General features: G+C 38.3%; 1 non-coding gene across 1 annotated transcript; it reads right to left on the bottom strand.

The window, feature by feature from the left end:
- Window positions 1–1,862: 1,862 nt before the first annotated feature.
- LOC120076919 (small nucleolar RNA R71) lies at window positions 1,863–1,969 on the bottom strand. The gene has a single exon (XR_005481666.1). It is a non-coding gene; the product is annotated as a small nucleolar RNA R71 (small nucleolar RNA).
- Window positions 1,970–16,041: the final 14,072 nt, after the last annotated feature.

The following is a 16,041-nucleotide window of genomic DNA, read 5'->3' as shown; positions in this document are numbered from 1 at the left end:
ATCAAACAGAGAATTAATGCCATCTCATCAGTGCAATCATAAGAGAGAAAAAGCCTTTCACCCTGAAGCTCTATAAATACCGAAGACAACCTTCAGTGAAGAAGTTCGGACAGTAGATAATTTTCCCTTAGATAGAAGTAGCCTTGTTCATAGTTTTTCATTTACTTTGAAGGCAAAGTGAGAGATGGGAAGAGACGCCGAAAGATTGCTCTGGTCAGCTCGAGAGAGAGAACAGAGGCGTGGAAAATCGGAGAGAGGGCCGACTCTCGCGAGAGCGAGATTATCTTTTGAACAGAGTAGAGAAGAACAGTATAAAAAGCCTTGGGAAGCAAGAGATTGCTACCATGCTCTTTATTTTCATTTCGCATTGTTATTTTGTATTTCAACTCTATATCTATAAAATGGAACTTACTTATGTACATCTATTCACTCTCTTAAAAGCATGCATCAGTAGCTAAATCTATCGAATGGGTTAAGAAGAACTAAGCTAACATGACCTAGGATCTTCATTGCATGTGATCATCTTGTCTTATGTTGCGCCCAACACCCCTTTAGAGCTACTCAAGAGAAAGTCTAAAGAAAGAACCTAAGACTTGAGAGAACTAGGTTAGAACCTAGACTCGAGAGAGCAAGATTAGATATGCATAAGCAAGAGATAGGGACTTAGAGATAAGCTCTGTTTGCCAACATGCATCGCATGCACCCTAGAGATAGGTTATGATACTCTGCGGTCGCCTTGTTTGTGTGTGTGTCGTTTGTCATCGCATAAAAAGAATAGAGGCTTATGTGTAGGTTCATATAGACTTTATCACATATATCGCTTGCGTTCTAGAACTAGAAGCCGTAGAATTTGCGTTGAGAGATTATTTGCTATTGTATGTGTGTTGCATGATCGTATAACATGAACGCATCCTAGGAAGTGTTAGCTGAACCCCTTCTCAACCCGTCCCCCGCATATTCATCACATCTTCCATATTATCAACTCTATTCTTAACTCCACCGTATACTTTTTATTACCGCAAACAACAACCCAAAAAAAACTCTTGATTTATTGGTTACCGTAAAGTATTCTTAAAAATTATCACTGCATACCGCTTTCCTTAGTCCTTGAGTTCGACCCTGGACTTACCAGGAAACTCAGTAGAATTTATACTTGGATTCTGCTGAGAAAACTTGTTGCACAACGCATTTTCCATCACCGCAATTCCTTTCAGAAAATCACCGCATAAAATAACGCATCAAATTTTTGGCGCCATTGTTGGGGACTTCGGCAATTCAGTGTGCTAACGCTAATTTTTCTGATTTCTTTGCAGCTTTCAATCTTTGGCGAACTACGACCCAGAGATTGAAAGAACGTTTCGACGAAGACTAAGAGACAACCTCCAACAACAACACAAGAAGATAGAACTTCAAGAATGGCAGAACAACCAGAAGAAAGGGCCGCAAACGCAAATAATATAATGGCCAACCCCATCCTTCTAGCGAATGACTGTAATAGACCCATTCGGGACTATGCATCACCCAACATCTACGATTTCTCCCCAGGAATCATGAGGCCAGTGCTAGACGGATCAAGGTTTCAAATGAAACCGGTTATGTTGCAAATAATTCAGACTGTTGGACAATTTGGAGGGAGGCGTGGCGAAGACCCGCACGCCCACATCCGGAGCTTCATAGAAATCTGCAACACTTTTGTGTTCCCGAATATCTCTACCGAAAAAGTTCGACTAACTCTGTTTCCATTTTCTTTGTGTGATCAAGCACGAAAATGGGCGTATTCTCTCGAACTGGGGGAGATCATTTCTTAGGAACAAGTGGTAGAGAAGTTTATGAAGAAATACTTCCCACCTACTGAAAATGTCAAGAGAAGGAAATTAATAACGAATTTTGAACAAGAAACTGACGAATAGCTCAGCGATGCTTGAGCGAGGTTTAAGAGGCTGGTAAGAGACTGTCCACATAATGGCTTACCAGACTGCTTGCAGATGGAGATTTTTTATCAAGGAATGAACCCTGCTTCGTAGACCACTGCCAATGTGGCAGCAGCTGGTGGTCTGCTTGACAAAACATATGAGGAGGCCAAAAATATAACTGATCGCATTTCCAAAAATCACGAGGACTAGTGAGAAAGTGATCAAAGATTAAAAATTAAATATAGTGACGTGAACAATGGGGCCATCGCATCCCTTCAGAACCAAATGACTATGATGATGAGTTTGATACAAGGCATTGCAATTAATAGCACGGGAGCGAAAAAAGGGCAAGTCAACGCAATTTCTCAAACGATCGCAAGTTGTGTCATCTGTGGAGACACTCATCCAATGGAATAATGCCCAGGAAATTTGCAGTCAATATGCTTCATAAAGAATAATCCCTATTCCAATACATACAACCCTAGGTGGAGAAACACCCAAATTTCGCATGGAAAAATCAACAAAGCTTTCAACCAGTGGCACAAAAAGAAGGGCCACCCGAATTTTTCCCGCAAACCAACGATCCAACGCATAACCAAGCCAGCTGTTCACAGACACCGCAATCTTCGTCCTTAGAGAGCTTGTTGAAGCAGTACATTGAGAAGAACGAATCAGTGCTTTAGAATCAAGCAACGTCCATCCGAAATCTCGAAATTCAGCTGGGACAAATTGCGGGCAAGCTAAAAAATAGATCGGAAGAAGATTTTCCGAGCTCAACTGAGCTTCCTTATAATGCTGGGGGTACAAGAAAGGAACAATGCTTAGCAGTCTCCTTGCTAAGCGCCAAAATGACTACGAAAGTAGGGGAGGAACCCATCACGACCAACTTAAATGCGGTGACAACCGAGGACCCGTTGACTTATAATTCGGAAAAGCCCGAGAAGATGAACCCTAAAGTTGCGTCCATCCTTGAGCCTTTAGAACACGAAATAGAAGAAGTCCAGCTACCACCATTCTCACAAAGATTGAAAAATAAACAAAATGATGAAGACAAGTTCGCGACAGTGGCAGTAATGCAAAATGCTATGATCCCACAAAAAATGTGCGACCCTGGAATCTTCATGATACCATGCTCTATTTGAGGGGTCTACAGTGGCTAAGCACTATGCGAACTTGAGGCGAGTATAAACGTAATGCCACTATCAATCTTCAAACAATTGAATATGGGCAAACTCACGCCCATGACGGAGACTCTCCTGCTTGTGGACAAATCCCGAATACATCCTGAGAGAGAGTTGAAAGATGCCGCAATCTCAATTGGTAAATTCATCTTGCTAGCAGACTTCATCATTTTGGATTATAAAGAGGACAAAGATGTACCCATCATATTGAGACGACCATTCCTCTCGACCGGTCGCGCTTAAATTGATGTGCGCAAGGGGGAGATTGTGATGAACATTAACGGGGAAAAGCTCCGGATTAAGGCAATCAAGATTCCAGAGGACAGAGAAAAGAAGAAAAAGTCGTCGTGGACGTAAAAAGTCCAGCTTGTATCGTAAAATAAGCCGTCCCAGAGCTACTATGCGATTCAACCTCATCAGAGACGCAATCCTTTTGAATATCATTTTTCTATATCAATACTTCATGAACCTTAATCACCTTGTTGTTATCTGTTATCGCATATCTACTTCTTTAAAAAAATAAAAAAATAAAAAAATAAAAGAGAATGCGATCGTGCTAAACGATTGCGGTAAACGATTCTGTAACTCTATTTTTTTAATATTATTTGACCCTCTCAATGTTTTTCTTGCAATGATCGAGGTGAACGATTGCGGAGGCGCTACATGAAGACGCAACTACTTTATTCCGTCACTGCAATCCAAAGAAAGGGGATCGTCGCAAAGCAGGATGCGTCAAAAAATAATGCGGGCGATAGCGCAAATTTGGGGGTTGTATCTTTCCTTGAATTTATTCCAAATTTTGCACTATCACATCGCATTTTAATTTTGAAAATTTTATCACTACATTCTCTTTGATTATCGTAATCATTTAACATTGATTAATTTAGTAAGTCACCGCATGCTTTCTCTTTGCCAATTATGATTTCAATGATGAAACGCATGCTCCTATTTTTTTCGTATATACTAGAGTCAACTTAATTTTAGGACAGTCCCCTCATGAAATATTTCTAGAAGTTAGTGGTTTGCTAGCTTTCTTTCAAACTAACCTTTTACGAAACTTCCTAAGAACATCACATGACTTCTTTCAATCTATTGGAAATGAGAACATTGCCGCATTTTCTAATCGAGGGTGCGGTATTCATTTTTTGACCTTGCCATATTTAGCCCTATCTAAAAAATATCATAACATTGCGATCGGATCCTACTCGTAGTTGGATGTCTGCATGAAACACGTGGGGGCAAGTCAAAACGAAGGTAGGAATCGTGATCAACGCATAAAAAATGACCACAACTCCGCTGCCAAGTAGGTATGAGTTTAATCTGAGAAAGAGCGCCTTACTCGTAGTTGGATGTCTGCATGACACACGTGAGGGCAAGCCAAAATGAAAGTAAGGCACTTGGATCAGCGCAAGGACAGAGAGAAAAAAAAATAATGTCTAAAATAAGCAAGGGTAAAAATCATTTAACACCCCAGTGAAAAAGTTTTTTTGAAAAAAAACATGCGATGTCCTGGAATCTAGTAAAGTCTTTTTTAAGGTTAAACTTGTGGTCCCTAAATTTTAGAAATATTTTAAGAAGAGACCTGAATAAGAATTAAGGAAAGTTTTGTGTTTAGGATTTGAATGAGACATCCTTGAGAAATCTAGGAAATCTTTAGCTTATGCTTGAGGACAAGCATTGTTTAAATTTATGAATGTGATAATGGGCAGAAATGCACGTTATTACAGTGCTAAGTTATTAAACAGTATAGGTTTGCGTTGATAAAATATATAAAATTGCGTCCAAAAAGCATTAAGTTCATAATATTGCGGTCGCATGCATCCATCGCATGAAAATGGGATCAACGCAAGGTTGGTGGAATGAACGCATCAACATATCTACCTTGGGAAAATCAAAAGCTGATGTTGACATTTCACCTACCATGCCGTTAACAGCAGAGATTCAGAAAGGACTAAACACGCCAAATGTCAGAAATAGAGCAGTTCATTAATGCTGTCAAGAATCCAGGCTTTATATAAAGAAGTCGATGAGCAGAAATTCAAGTTATCCAAGGTTTTCGCCTGGGGTCTGCCTAGGGTGGATCCTTGTGATCCAGAAAAATGCGTCACCTTCTTCATCCATTCCGAGTGACGACCGGATCCTTCGATCAGTGCTAGACTTGAGAGAATCAGCTCCACCGCCCATTGATGCGTTATTTTATGAAGTGAAATTATGGATGATATGCGATGGTGGAATTGCGTTGAGCACTCAAGTTTCCTCAGTGGAATCTAAGTGTAAACTCTACTGAGTTTCCTGGTAAGTCCAGGGTCGAACTCAGCGACTTGTGAAAACAGGTTGCGTTGGTAATTTTTTAGAAAACTTTGCGGTAACCAAATAAATCAATAGTTGTTGAGGTTGTTGTTTGCAGTGATGAAAAATAAATAAATGCGGTAGAGTTTGAAAAGAGTTGATTAAATGGGAAATGCGATGAGTATGAGGTGAACGGGTTGAGAAAAGTTTCGGCTAATACTTCCTAGGATGCGTTCATGCTATGCGATCATGCAATATGCATACAACAGTAAACCACCTCTCGGTGCGAATGCCACAGCTTCTAAGGCTAGAACGTATGTGATATATGCGATAAGTCTATAGAACCTACACATAAGTCTCTATTCTTATTTATGCGATGACAAAATGACACATACACAAATAAGGTGACCATATAATATCATTCCCATCTCTAGGATGCATGCGATGCAAGTTGGCAAATAGAGCTTATCTCTAAGTCCCTATCTCTTGTTTATGCAATTCTATTCTTGCTCTCTCGCATCCAGATTCTAACCTAGCTCTCTCGAGTCATTAGGTTCTTTCTTTGGACTCTCTCTCGAGTAGCTCTAAAGGGGTGTTGGGCACAACATAAAACAAGATAATCACAAGCAATGAACTTCTTAGGTCATGTTATCTTAGTTCTTCTCAACCCATTCGACTAGTTTAGTTACTCATGCATGCTAAGAGAGTGAATAGATGTAGAATAAGAACTTCCATTGTATAAATATAAAGATGAAGTACAAAATAACAATGCAAGTATAGAATAAAGGGCCTAGTAGCAATCTTTTGCTGCCCAGGCTTTTACACTATTTTTCTACTCGTGTTCAAAAGATAATTGCTCTCGCAGGAGTCTACCCGCTCTCTACTTCTACACCTCAAGGTTCTCTCTCGAGTTGCCCTGAGCGATTTTCGGCGTCTTTAATCTTCTCTTGCTTCGCCTTAAAATAAAAGGAAAAACTATGGACAAAGACGAGTTAAGCTCTTAAGTTCGTAAACAGATGAACTCGTTAATAGCCGAACCCCTTTTCTGAAGGATGCCTCTGGTATTTATAGAACTTCCAGGGTGAAAGTCGGCTTCTCTCTTATGATTGCGTAGATGGGACGACTTTAATTCCTAACTTATGCGCCGAATATTTGTCACCAAAAAGCTGAATGTACTTGTTTGTTAGCAGCTGTCAACTTAATTTGGATTTGATTGTAATCAGCTTTCTGTCCCATCATGATTAATTATGCCTTTCACCTAGATGCGTCCACCATGTTGCATCGACCAAGTTGCGACAATCCTTCTTCGGCAAATGTTTGCGAACACAATCACCGTAAGGCCTTGCGGTAATGCTGCGCTCGACCAATGATTTCCTATGATCGCAATTTCCACCTTGTGTCAACGCATATTCTACATAAAAACACAAAAATCAATTGTTCCTATGCGCTGAACGCATACGGCCGCAATATAATAAACTTAATGCTTTCTGGATGCAATTTAACATATTTTATCAACGCAAGCCAGCATTGTTTAAGACTTAGCACTATGATAACGTGCATTTCTACCCGTTATCACACCCCCAAATTTAAACAATGCTTGTCCTCGAGCATAAGCTAAAGACTTCCTTTAGCAAGTCAACCGCAATGTTCTTCTCCTAGATTTCTCAAGGATACTTCATTCAAATCCTATATACCAAAGTTTCCTTAAGTCTTATTCAAGTCTCCTCTTAAAATATTTCTAAGACATGGGGACCGCAAGCTTAACCTTCAAAAAGACTTTACTAACTTCTGGGACATCGCATGATTTATTTTAAAGACAAAACAAAAAAAATCCACCGGGGTGTCAAATGTTTTTATCATTGCATATTTCTTGACATTGTTATTTTTTGCTGACCTTGTGCTGATCTAAGTGCCTTGCCTTTGTTTTGGCTTGCTCTCACATGTGTCATGCGGATATCCAACTACGAGCAATGCGCTCTTCCTCAGACTAAACTCATACCAACTTGGCAGCAGAGTTCTGGTCATTTATTTATGCGTTGATCCTAGTGACTTACTTTCGTTTTGGCTTGCCCCCACTAGTGTCATGCGGACATCCAACTACGAGTAAGTGCCTTTCACAACTTAACTCTTATCAACATGGTTTCCCATTGCATTGACAGTGGAGTTGTTATTCTCAAAAAATTTCTCTCTTTTTTTTTCAAATAGCAAGGTCAAAAATAAATACCTCACCCCCAAATTTAAAATGCGGCAATGTCCTCATTGCCAAAAGATTGAAAGGAGTCATGCGATGTTCTTAGAAAGTTTCGTAAAAAGAGTTTGAAAGAAAGCTAGCAAACCCCTAACTTGTAGAAATATTTCATGAGGTGACTATCGTAAAGTTAAGTTGACTCTAGTATATATGAAAGACATAGAAGCATATTTTTCATCATTGGAATCATACTTGACAAAGAGACAGAATGCGATAACTTACTAAATTTATCCATGTCAAATGATTGCGGTAATCAAAGAGGATGCGGTGATAAAACTTTTAAAACTAAGATACGATGCGATAGTGCAAAATTTAAAATAGAGATAAGCAAGAATACACCCCCAAATTTGCGTTGTCGCCTGCATTGTATATTGACGCATCCATCTTTGCAGTGATCTGTCTTCTTTGGATTGTGGAGACGGAATAAAATAAATTGTTTCTTCTTGCATCATCTTCGCAATCCAGCACCTTGATCGAGAAAAACAGAGAAGGAGTCAAATAATTTTAAATAAAACAAAATTCTTAATCACAATCTTCATTTTTCTTTTTTTTTTTAAAAAAAGTAAGAATAGATAAAGATTGAAAAGATATAGTGAAAATTCTGAGTGGTATAGAAGAATTGAAGATTCCATGATTCTCAAAACTTGTGTCCCTGATGGATTGCGATCGTCTGATAACGCAGGGACCTCCTACTTCCTTCTTTATTCAAAGTTCTTGAGTTCCACCGAGTCGACTTGGCGATGCCAGCCTTCTCCATGATACGCCTTTACTTGCTGCCCATTAACTTTGAATATGTTGGTTCTGTCATCATTTGATAATTCAACCGCACCATGTGGAAATACCTGTGTAATTACGAATGGTCCGGATCAACAGAACTTTAATTTTCTTGAGAAGAGCCATAGACGTGAGGTTAATAGTAAGACCCTCTACCCAACCTGGAGGTTTTTACCGCATATGTGCTTGTCGTGCCAATGCTTGGTGCGCTCCTTGTAAATCTTTGCGTTCTTATATGCGTTAATCCTCCATTCTTCTAGCTCGACCAGTTGCATTTTTCGCGCTTCTCCTGCCTTCTTCAAATCAAAATTCAGCTTCTTTACCGCCCACAGTGCCTTATATTCCAGCTTTAGAGGCAAATGACACACCTTACCAAATACCAACGCATATGGGGACATACCTTTAGGTGTTTTAAATGCAGTTTGGTATGCCCACAACGCACCATCGAGCTTTGTTGCCCAATCTTTTCGTGAAGACCTTACTACCTTCTCAAGTATCAGCTTAATTTCTCGATTGGACACCTCGGCCTGACCATTCGTCTGTGGATGGTATGCGGTGGCCACTTTGTGGAGAATGTTGTATTTACGCAGCAAGTCCTTAACAGTATGATCGACAAAGTGTGGCCCCTCATCACTTATGATGACACGGGGAGTGCCAAAACGAGTGAAAATGTTCTTCTTTAGGAATTTAGAGACTACCGCTGCATCGCTTGCGGCGCACGCCATTGCCTCTACCCACTTGGATACATAATCGACGACTAATAAAATATAATGTTTACCATTAGAGGGAGGGAATGGTCCCATGAAATCAATACCCCATACGTCAAACAATTCAAGCTCCAAGATGGTGTTCATTGGCATTGCATGTTTCCTGAAATGTTACCTGTGCATTGGCACCGATCACACTTCATGGCATAGTCAGTTGCATCCTTAAACAGTGTAGGCCAAAATAATCCACTCTATAAAACCTTGGTTGCGGTGCGCTGTCCTTCAAAATGCCCACCGTATGGTGAGTCATGGCATTGCGATAATATGCGTTGTTGAGCAGCATTTGGTACGTATAATCGCAAGATCTGGTCTGCCCCCCTTTTGTACAAATTCGGCTCATCCCAGTAATAATGTTTGCATTCATGTTTGAGCTTCCTCTGTTGGTGGTAGGTATAATCTTCAGGAAATTGTCCGTAAACCAGATAGTTGACTATGTCAGCATACCAAGGAAACTTCAGGGTTTTCCAATCTGGACAAGTGATCCGCAACTTGGTTCTCTGTCCCCTTCCGGTCAATTATTTTTATGTCAAATTTTTGAAGGAGGAGAACCCATCTGATCAACCTCGGCTTTGCGTCCTTCTTTATCATTAAGTACTTTATTACCGAATGATCAGTATGGATGAGTACCTTTGTCCCCAACAGATATGCTCAAAATTTTTCCAACGCAAAATTTACCACCATAAGTTCTTTCTCTGTGGTGGTATAATTTGTCTAAGCAGGATTTAATATTTTACTCGCATATGCGATGGGATGTAAGATTGTTTTTCTCTTCTGTGCCAAAGCTGCTCCCATCGTAAACCCGCTTGCATCGCACATTATTTCAAAAGGAAGTGTCCAGTCAGGTACAATTAACACGGGTGCAGTAATCAGCGCATTCTTCAAAACTCTAAATGCGTTGAGGCAATTGTCATCAAAATCAAATTTTCTATCAACCTCCAATAACACACTCAGTGGTCGTGCTATTTGCGAAAAATATTTGACAAAGCATCTGTAGAATCAAGCATGCCCTAAGAAACTTTGTACAGCCTTCACGCTTGTTAGAGGTAGAAGTTTTTCAATTGCTTCGATTTTTGTTTTATCCACCTCCAACCCGTCCCGGGAAACCTTGTGCCCCAACACTATGCCCTCCTTTACCATGAAATGGCATTTTTCCCAGTTAAACACCAGATTCATCTCTTCGCATCGCTTCAGTATCTTCTCCAAGTTGGCTAGACAGACTTCATAACTGTTCCCATAAATAGAGAAGTCGTCCATAAACATTTCGACAGAGTCATCACGATAGTCTGAAAAGATGGCCATCATGCACCGTTGGAATGTTCTTGGCGCATTGCAAAGGCCGAACGGCATGCGGCGAAAAGCAAAGGTCCCATATAGGCAAGTGAATGTGGTCTTGTCTTGGTCTTTTGGAGCTATCATAATCTGGTTGTACCCTGCATAACTATCTAGAAAGCAGTAAAAGTCATTTCTAGCTAGACGGTCTAGCATTTGATCAATGAACGGCAGGGGGAAATGATCTTTCTTTGTGGCTGCATTCAGCTTGCGGTAGTCCATGCAAATGTGCCACCCAGTGACAATTTTTTGCGGTATTAGTTCATTGTTTTCATTCGAAACTACCGTTATGCCACCATTTTTCGACACACACTGCACGGGGCTGACCCATGTGCTATCTGCTATAGGATAAATAATGTCTGCATCTAACCATTTAATGATCTCCTTTTAACGACGTCTTTCATTGTAGGGTTGAGACTGCGTTAATGTTCGATCGTTGCCTTATGGTTCTCTTCAAGACGAATGCGGTGCATACAGTACGCTGGGCTAATTCCTCAAATGTTGGCAAGCGTCCAGCCAATTGCTCACACATGTTTCTTCAGAATGCTCATCAACGCATTCTCCTTGTCTTCGTTAAGTGCAGAGGAAATAATAATTGGCAGTTTCTCATTCTACCCTAAAAATGCATAATTTAAATGATTCGATAGGGTCTTTAATTCCAGTGTTGGTGGTTCTATTAGGGATGGTTGCATTGTTTTTCTGTCTTCTTTTTCTGTTGGCTCTTCTTCTTGGTTTGCGATCATCTCTTCTTCTTTGCTTGTTTTTGTTATGATCGCATTACAGGCAGCAATGGATGCGTTGGCATCCTCTTCTTCATTTTCTTCATCAAACTTTTCTTCTTCAATCAAATTTTGGTCGTCATCTGAGTCATGCAGGTCTTCTTCGTCAGGAAACTTCATGGCACAAATTATGTTGAACTTGAGCTTCTGTCCGTTGATGCTCAAAGTGATCTCCCCTTTATGCACATCAATCTGGGCACGACTTGTTGATAAAAATGGTTGCCCCAAGATGATGGGTACATCTTTGTCGGCCTCGTAATCCAAGATGATAAAGTCAGCTGGTAGGATAAATTTATCAATGGTGATCAGCATGTCCTTCACCTTTCTTTCTGGATGCACCAGAGATCGATCAGCCAGTTGGAGAGTCACGGTCGTGGGTACGAGTTGCCCCACATTCAGCTGCTTAAAGATCGACAGAGGCATTAAATTGATATTGGCTCCAAGGTCACACAAGGCTTGCCCGATGTACAGTCCTCCTATGGAGAAAGGTATAGTAAAGCTCCCAATATCACTCATCTTCGGGGAATGATTGATTTCGAACTTTGTGTTAAAGCTACCGTGACAAACTTACCAGCTCCCCTCTTCTTGGTTACCATATATATATATATATATATATATATATATAAATTTAAAATTTCAAAATTAACTCCTTCCCTTTAATTATCTCTCAATGAAATGTGTATGAGGAAGGTTGGTTCAGTTGACAGAATCTCCATCTTCTTCATTTTTTAGTTTTTACAGGAGATGGTGTCTCTCTGTGATTCACTGTAATCTCCCAAGAACACGTAGAGAAGAAAATATTTTCTTCTTCCTCTCTCAAAATCCCCTCCCTCTTCCCAACATCTTAGCAAAGATAACCACTCCTGCTTATTCTCATCCCTTAAGGATAGTACAGGAGGCTCACTTGTGGTGGTGGCTATTTGGGTTGCTACGGGTTTTTGGAGATCGAAGTGTTCGTGATCGGATCGAGGGGAATACATGAAGACCTTTTGGCTTCAAGGGTAGGTTTTAATTCTTCCCTTTTTCCTCCCTTAATTAGCATATTGTAAAATTTTTATAATGCATATTTTGTACGTTTTGTAATTTTAATTTTGTGAAAATTTGAAAATTGTATCGATCCCACTTCCGCTACAAACCTCAAGGTCCTTCAATTGGTATCAGAACCAGGTTCTTAGTCCTAATTTTATTTTTCCATAATTGAATTTCAGTTTGATGGTGGGTGTTGCATTCTGTATTTTTCTTCACGTTGATGATGAATGGATGAATGTGGTTTGCGATTTATGGATGTTTTTGGGATTAAGCTTTATATTTCAACTTTCTTTACAAATTTGATTTGTAAGAGCCCATTGTTTTGGGTATAATTATTGTTATAGAGTCTGTAATTCATTTGTCTTGAGTCGTTCATGTTGTTTTCAACATTTTTCTGGTGAAAATGAGGCCAAATCAAAGAAGAAACGAAGGAATTTACAACTATACAACAACGTTACAACGCTGCCAAGGGCAGACGAAATTTTTTTTTTTTTTTTGTAGCGTTGCAACACTAGATCATAGCATTATAATGCTCAGAGATGGAAAAAATTGATCGATTGGTGCGTGGTTTTGGTTCGTGGTTCAACCGGTTCACATCCGATTTGCAGGTGGTTCAGTTCGTGCGATTCAAGGTCTGGTTCACCTGTTTTAAATCAGTTATGCTATTATTTGATGTAATAGTTAGTTTTTTTATTAATTAAATTAATATAATTTAATTAATGGTTTAGAAGTCCAATCCCAATCCATAAATTGTTATTTAAATTATGCATTTGATGTATGGTTTAATTTTAATTATATATGTCATAATATATGCCATATAGTAAAATCTCACCATAGGTTATGCATTATTCATGCATCATCTATATTATAAATGTTATAATATATAGTTACATGATTTATTTTATTACTTACTCATGAATCATATAATATAGGTGTTATACTATATGTTTGCATGCATAATAACATTATTATCATCATTTATATTATAAGAGTTATAATATATAGTTTGATGTATGTATGAATGTTATTTTATTTCATTACTTTAGTATATATAAATGTTATGTATGTTAAGTAATGAAATGGAGATTGCATGAAGTATGTCATTACTTTAGGTAATTTTATAAATGTTATAATTTTACAAAGTATGATATCAAATGCAATGAATGGTTTTAATTTGTTTCATTTATTTTATAATTGTTATAATTAAATGAATCAATAATTAAAATCAATAATTTAGAATTGCATGCAAACTTAGGTTAAAAAAATTTTTAAAAATAGTTTTAAAATATGATTCACATAGACCTAAGATCACAAAATTTCTAATGAGATTAGAAATTAGTTTAATCTTTTTAATCAGTTTAATAGGATTAAATTGACTTTAATAAAAGATTAAATTTGTATCAAACGTTTCTATAAGGGACCGTCTAAGGCTAGTTTTGTCTAGGTTAGGGTATTTAAGCTTACGGAAATGGAACACCCTTATCTGGGAACTGACCTAAAAGGTGAATTAGATAGATTTGTTACAAGCATGCAATTGTTGGTTAAAGTTTGTTAAAATGCTTAACGAACATTAATAAAAATTATTTAACTATCCAAAGTAAGAGTTATTGTTGGGCAAACTTAAACAATCACTTAGCAAAAATAGTTAACCATATTTTCCCTAAGTTAAATAAACCCTAGTTTTTTTAAAATGCTAAGCGGGAGGAAAAAAAAATATATGATACATCAATCTTCCACTCACATTTCTCCCTTAATATTCACACCGTGAGACTTATGCTTGGCCTCGAGGTATCCTGGGAGCATCCCCCCTTTGGATGGTATTTACATGAGTCAATATCAAGGTAAATGGAGAGAGTATTTATAATAAGTGGGAGAGGGATGTGTGTCAACATGTCCTACGATCTCCATCATTAGTTTGCAATGTGAGATCTTCTTGCACGACCTTGAGGCACCCTGGGAGTATCCCCCTTCGGATGATTTGTGCATTAGGTCAATATCAAGGTGAACTCCATAAATGGATAGGATCACTTTAGTTTTTACCCCAATCGATTTTTCCTTTGATTGGCTCATTGGGGTGAAAGTCTATGGTCTAAAATGAAGGGTCACACTTATGAGAAATTCTTAAGCTAGTTAATGATTTCTTGATTAAATCAATGATGACTAGTTGTTATAAGAATAAGAGTTATTTTAGTGTAATAATTGGTTGATAGTGTCTTAGTTCAGTGAAGGGACAACTGACTATCCTTCGGTAGCTTTTGTCATAAATCATTGAAGCAACATCGCAAAAATTAGAAGTTAAATAGGGTTCACTCAGTTTTTTCTAAAAATTGATTGGATGTTTTAGAGTTATGCTAAAATCTAATGTAGATCATTTTGTTTCTTTTAAGCAAAAATGTCAAATTGCATTTTTTCATTATTTGCCTCTACTTGTTTGACCGTTTTAATTATACAACTTGGAAAGATTCGATTAAAACTTTTTTCGTGATTAACGACCTTAACATCGTCTTGACCGAGGATTGTCCTTAAGTCCCAACCCCTGATGCAACACGAAATATTCATGATGCATGCGAAATGTGGACGAAGGCTAATGATAAGGTCCGAGTTTACATTTTGGCAAGCATACCTAATGCCTTAGCCAAAAGATTTGAGAGCATGGTCACTGCACAATAGATCATGCAATCAATGCAATAATTGTTTGAGTGAAAATTCTCACAATTCAAACAAAATGGGGTCGATGACGACGAAACCAGTAATGTCAACTCACACGATAAACTCCAATCCATATTGAATGCCAAGGGACAAATAGAGAAAGCAAATGTTGTCGAATCTAGTGAAGTTAATCAATGAGGATTGTCCTCTGAGATAAAACTTGCAGTTTATGATATGGGTTTTAGAGCTAATCTTACTTCTCTCCAAAAAAATGAAGAACTCTGAAGAAAATAAATTTGATTTATTTGTCTTAGAGATGTGCTTAGTATAGAATGATGATTCTGCTTGGATAGTTGATTTAGAAGCTACTAATCACATATGTTCTTCCTATCAGGGATTTAATTCTTGGAGACAATTGGTAGCTGGAGAGATGGCTCTTAGAGTCAGTACTGATGAGACTGTTTCAGCTGTTGTCATGGGCAAGCTAAAGTTATTTTTGGACAAGAAACGATATATGTTATTGGATTACGTATATGTAGTTCTTAATATCAAGAGGAACTTAATTTGTGTTTCTTGTATGATTGAACAAAAGTATTCCCTATCCTTCTATGGAAATAATGTTGGTTTACAGATACATCCAGCAGAAGAAAACAAGATCATTAAGCATTCTAATTCACTAATTTTGACATCAAAATAAGCATTTCACAGAGAATTAAGAGTGTTTCAACACATACCTTTGAAGAATTTCTTAAATCTTGATCTTCAGCTGCAATCACCTTTTCCTTTGGTTGTGAACTACCACGAGGTCTTCCCTACTATTCTCTTGGAGCCTTAGATTGAATTGTGGACTCAAAATAAGTTTGAATTAGGGAAAAATGGAGAGGAGGTCACTGGTTTACTGAGATTGAAGACTTTCTTCAACATCTAGAATTTCTCAGCAAATTCAGTCAATTTGCATAAGAGTCTTTCAACTGAAGCTTATGTGATATATCCTGGAATATCATGCAATCCAATTGCATCAAATTCTGCCAGCTTCAAACCTAATTTTTGGTAGTGAGAAGTGAATAAGGTGCTTGGTTAGAA

Source organism: Benincasa hispida, chromosome 4 (genome assembly GCF_027475165.1).
Source record: "Benincasa hispida cultivar pf3 chromosome 4, pf3_genome.v1.1, whole genome shotgun sequence".
Lineage (NCBI taxonomy): Eukaryota > Viridiplantae > Streptophyta > Magnoliopsida > Cucurbitales > Cucurbitaceae > Benincasa > Benincasa hispida.
This window is presented reverse-complemented; position numbering and strand designations above follow the sequence as displayed.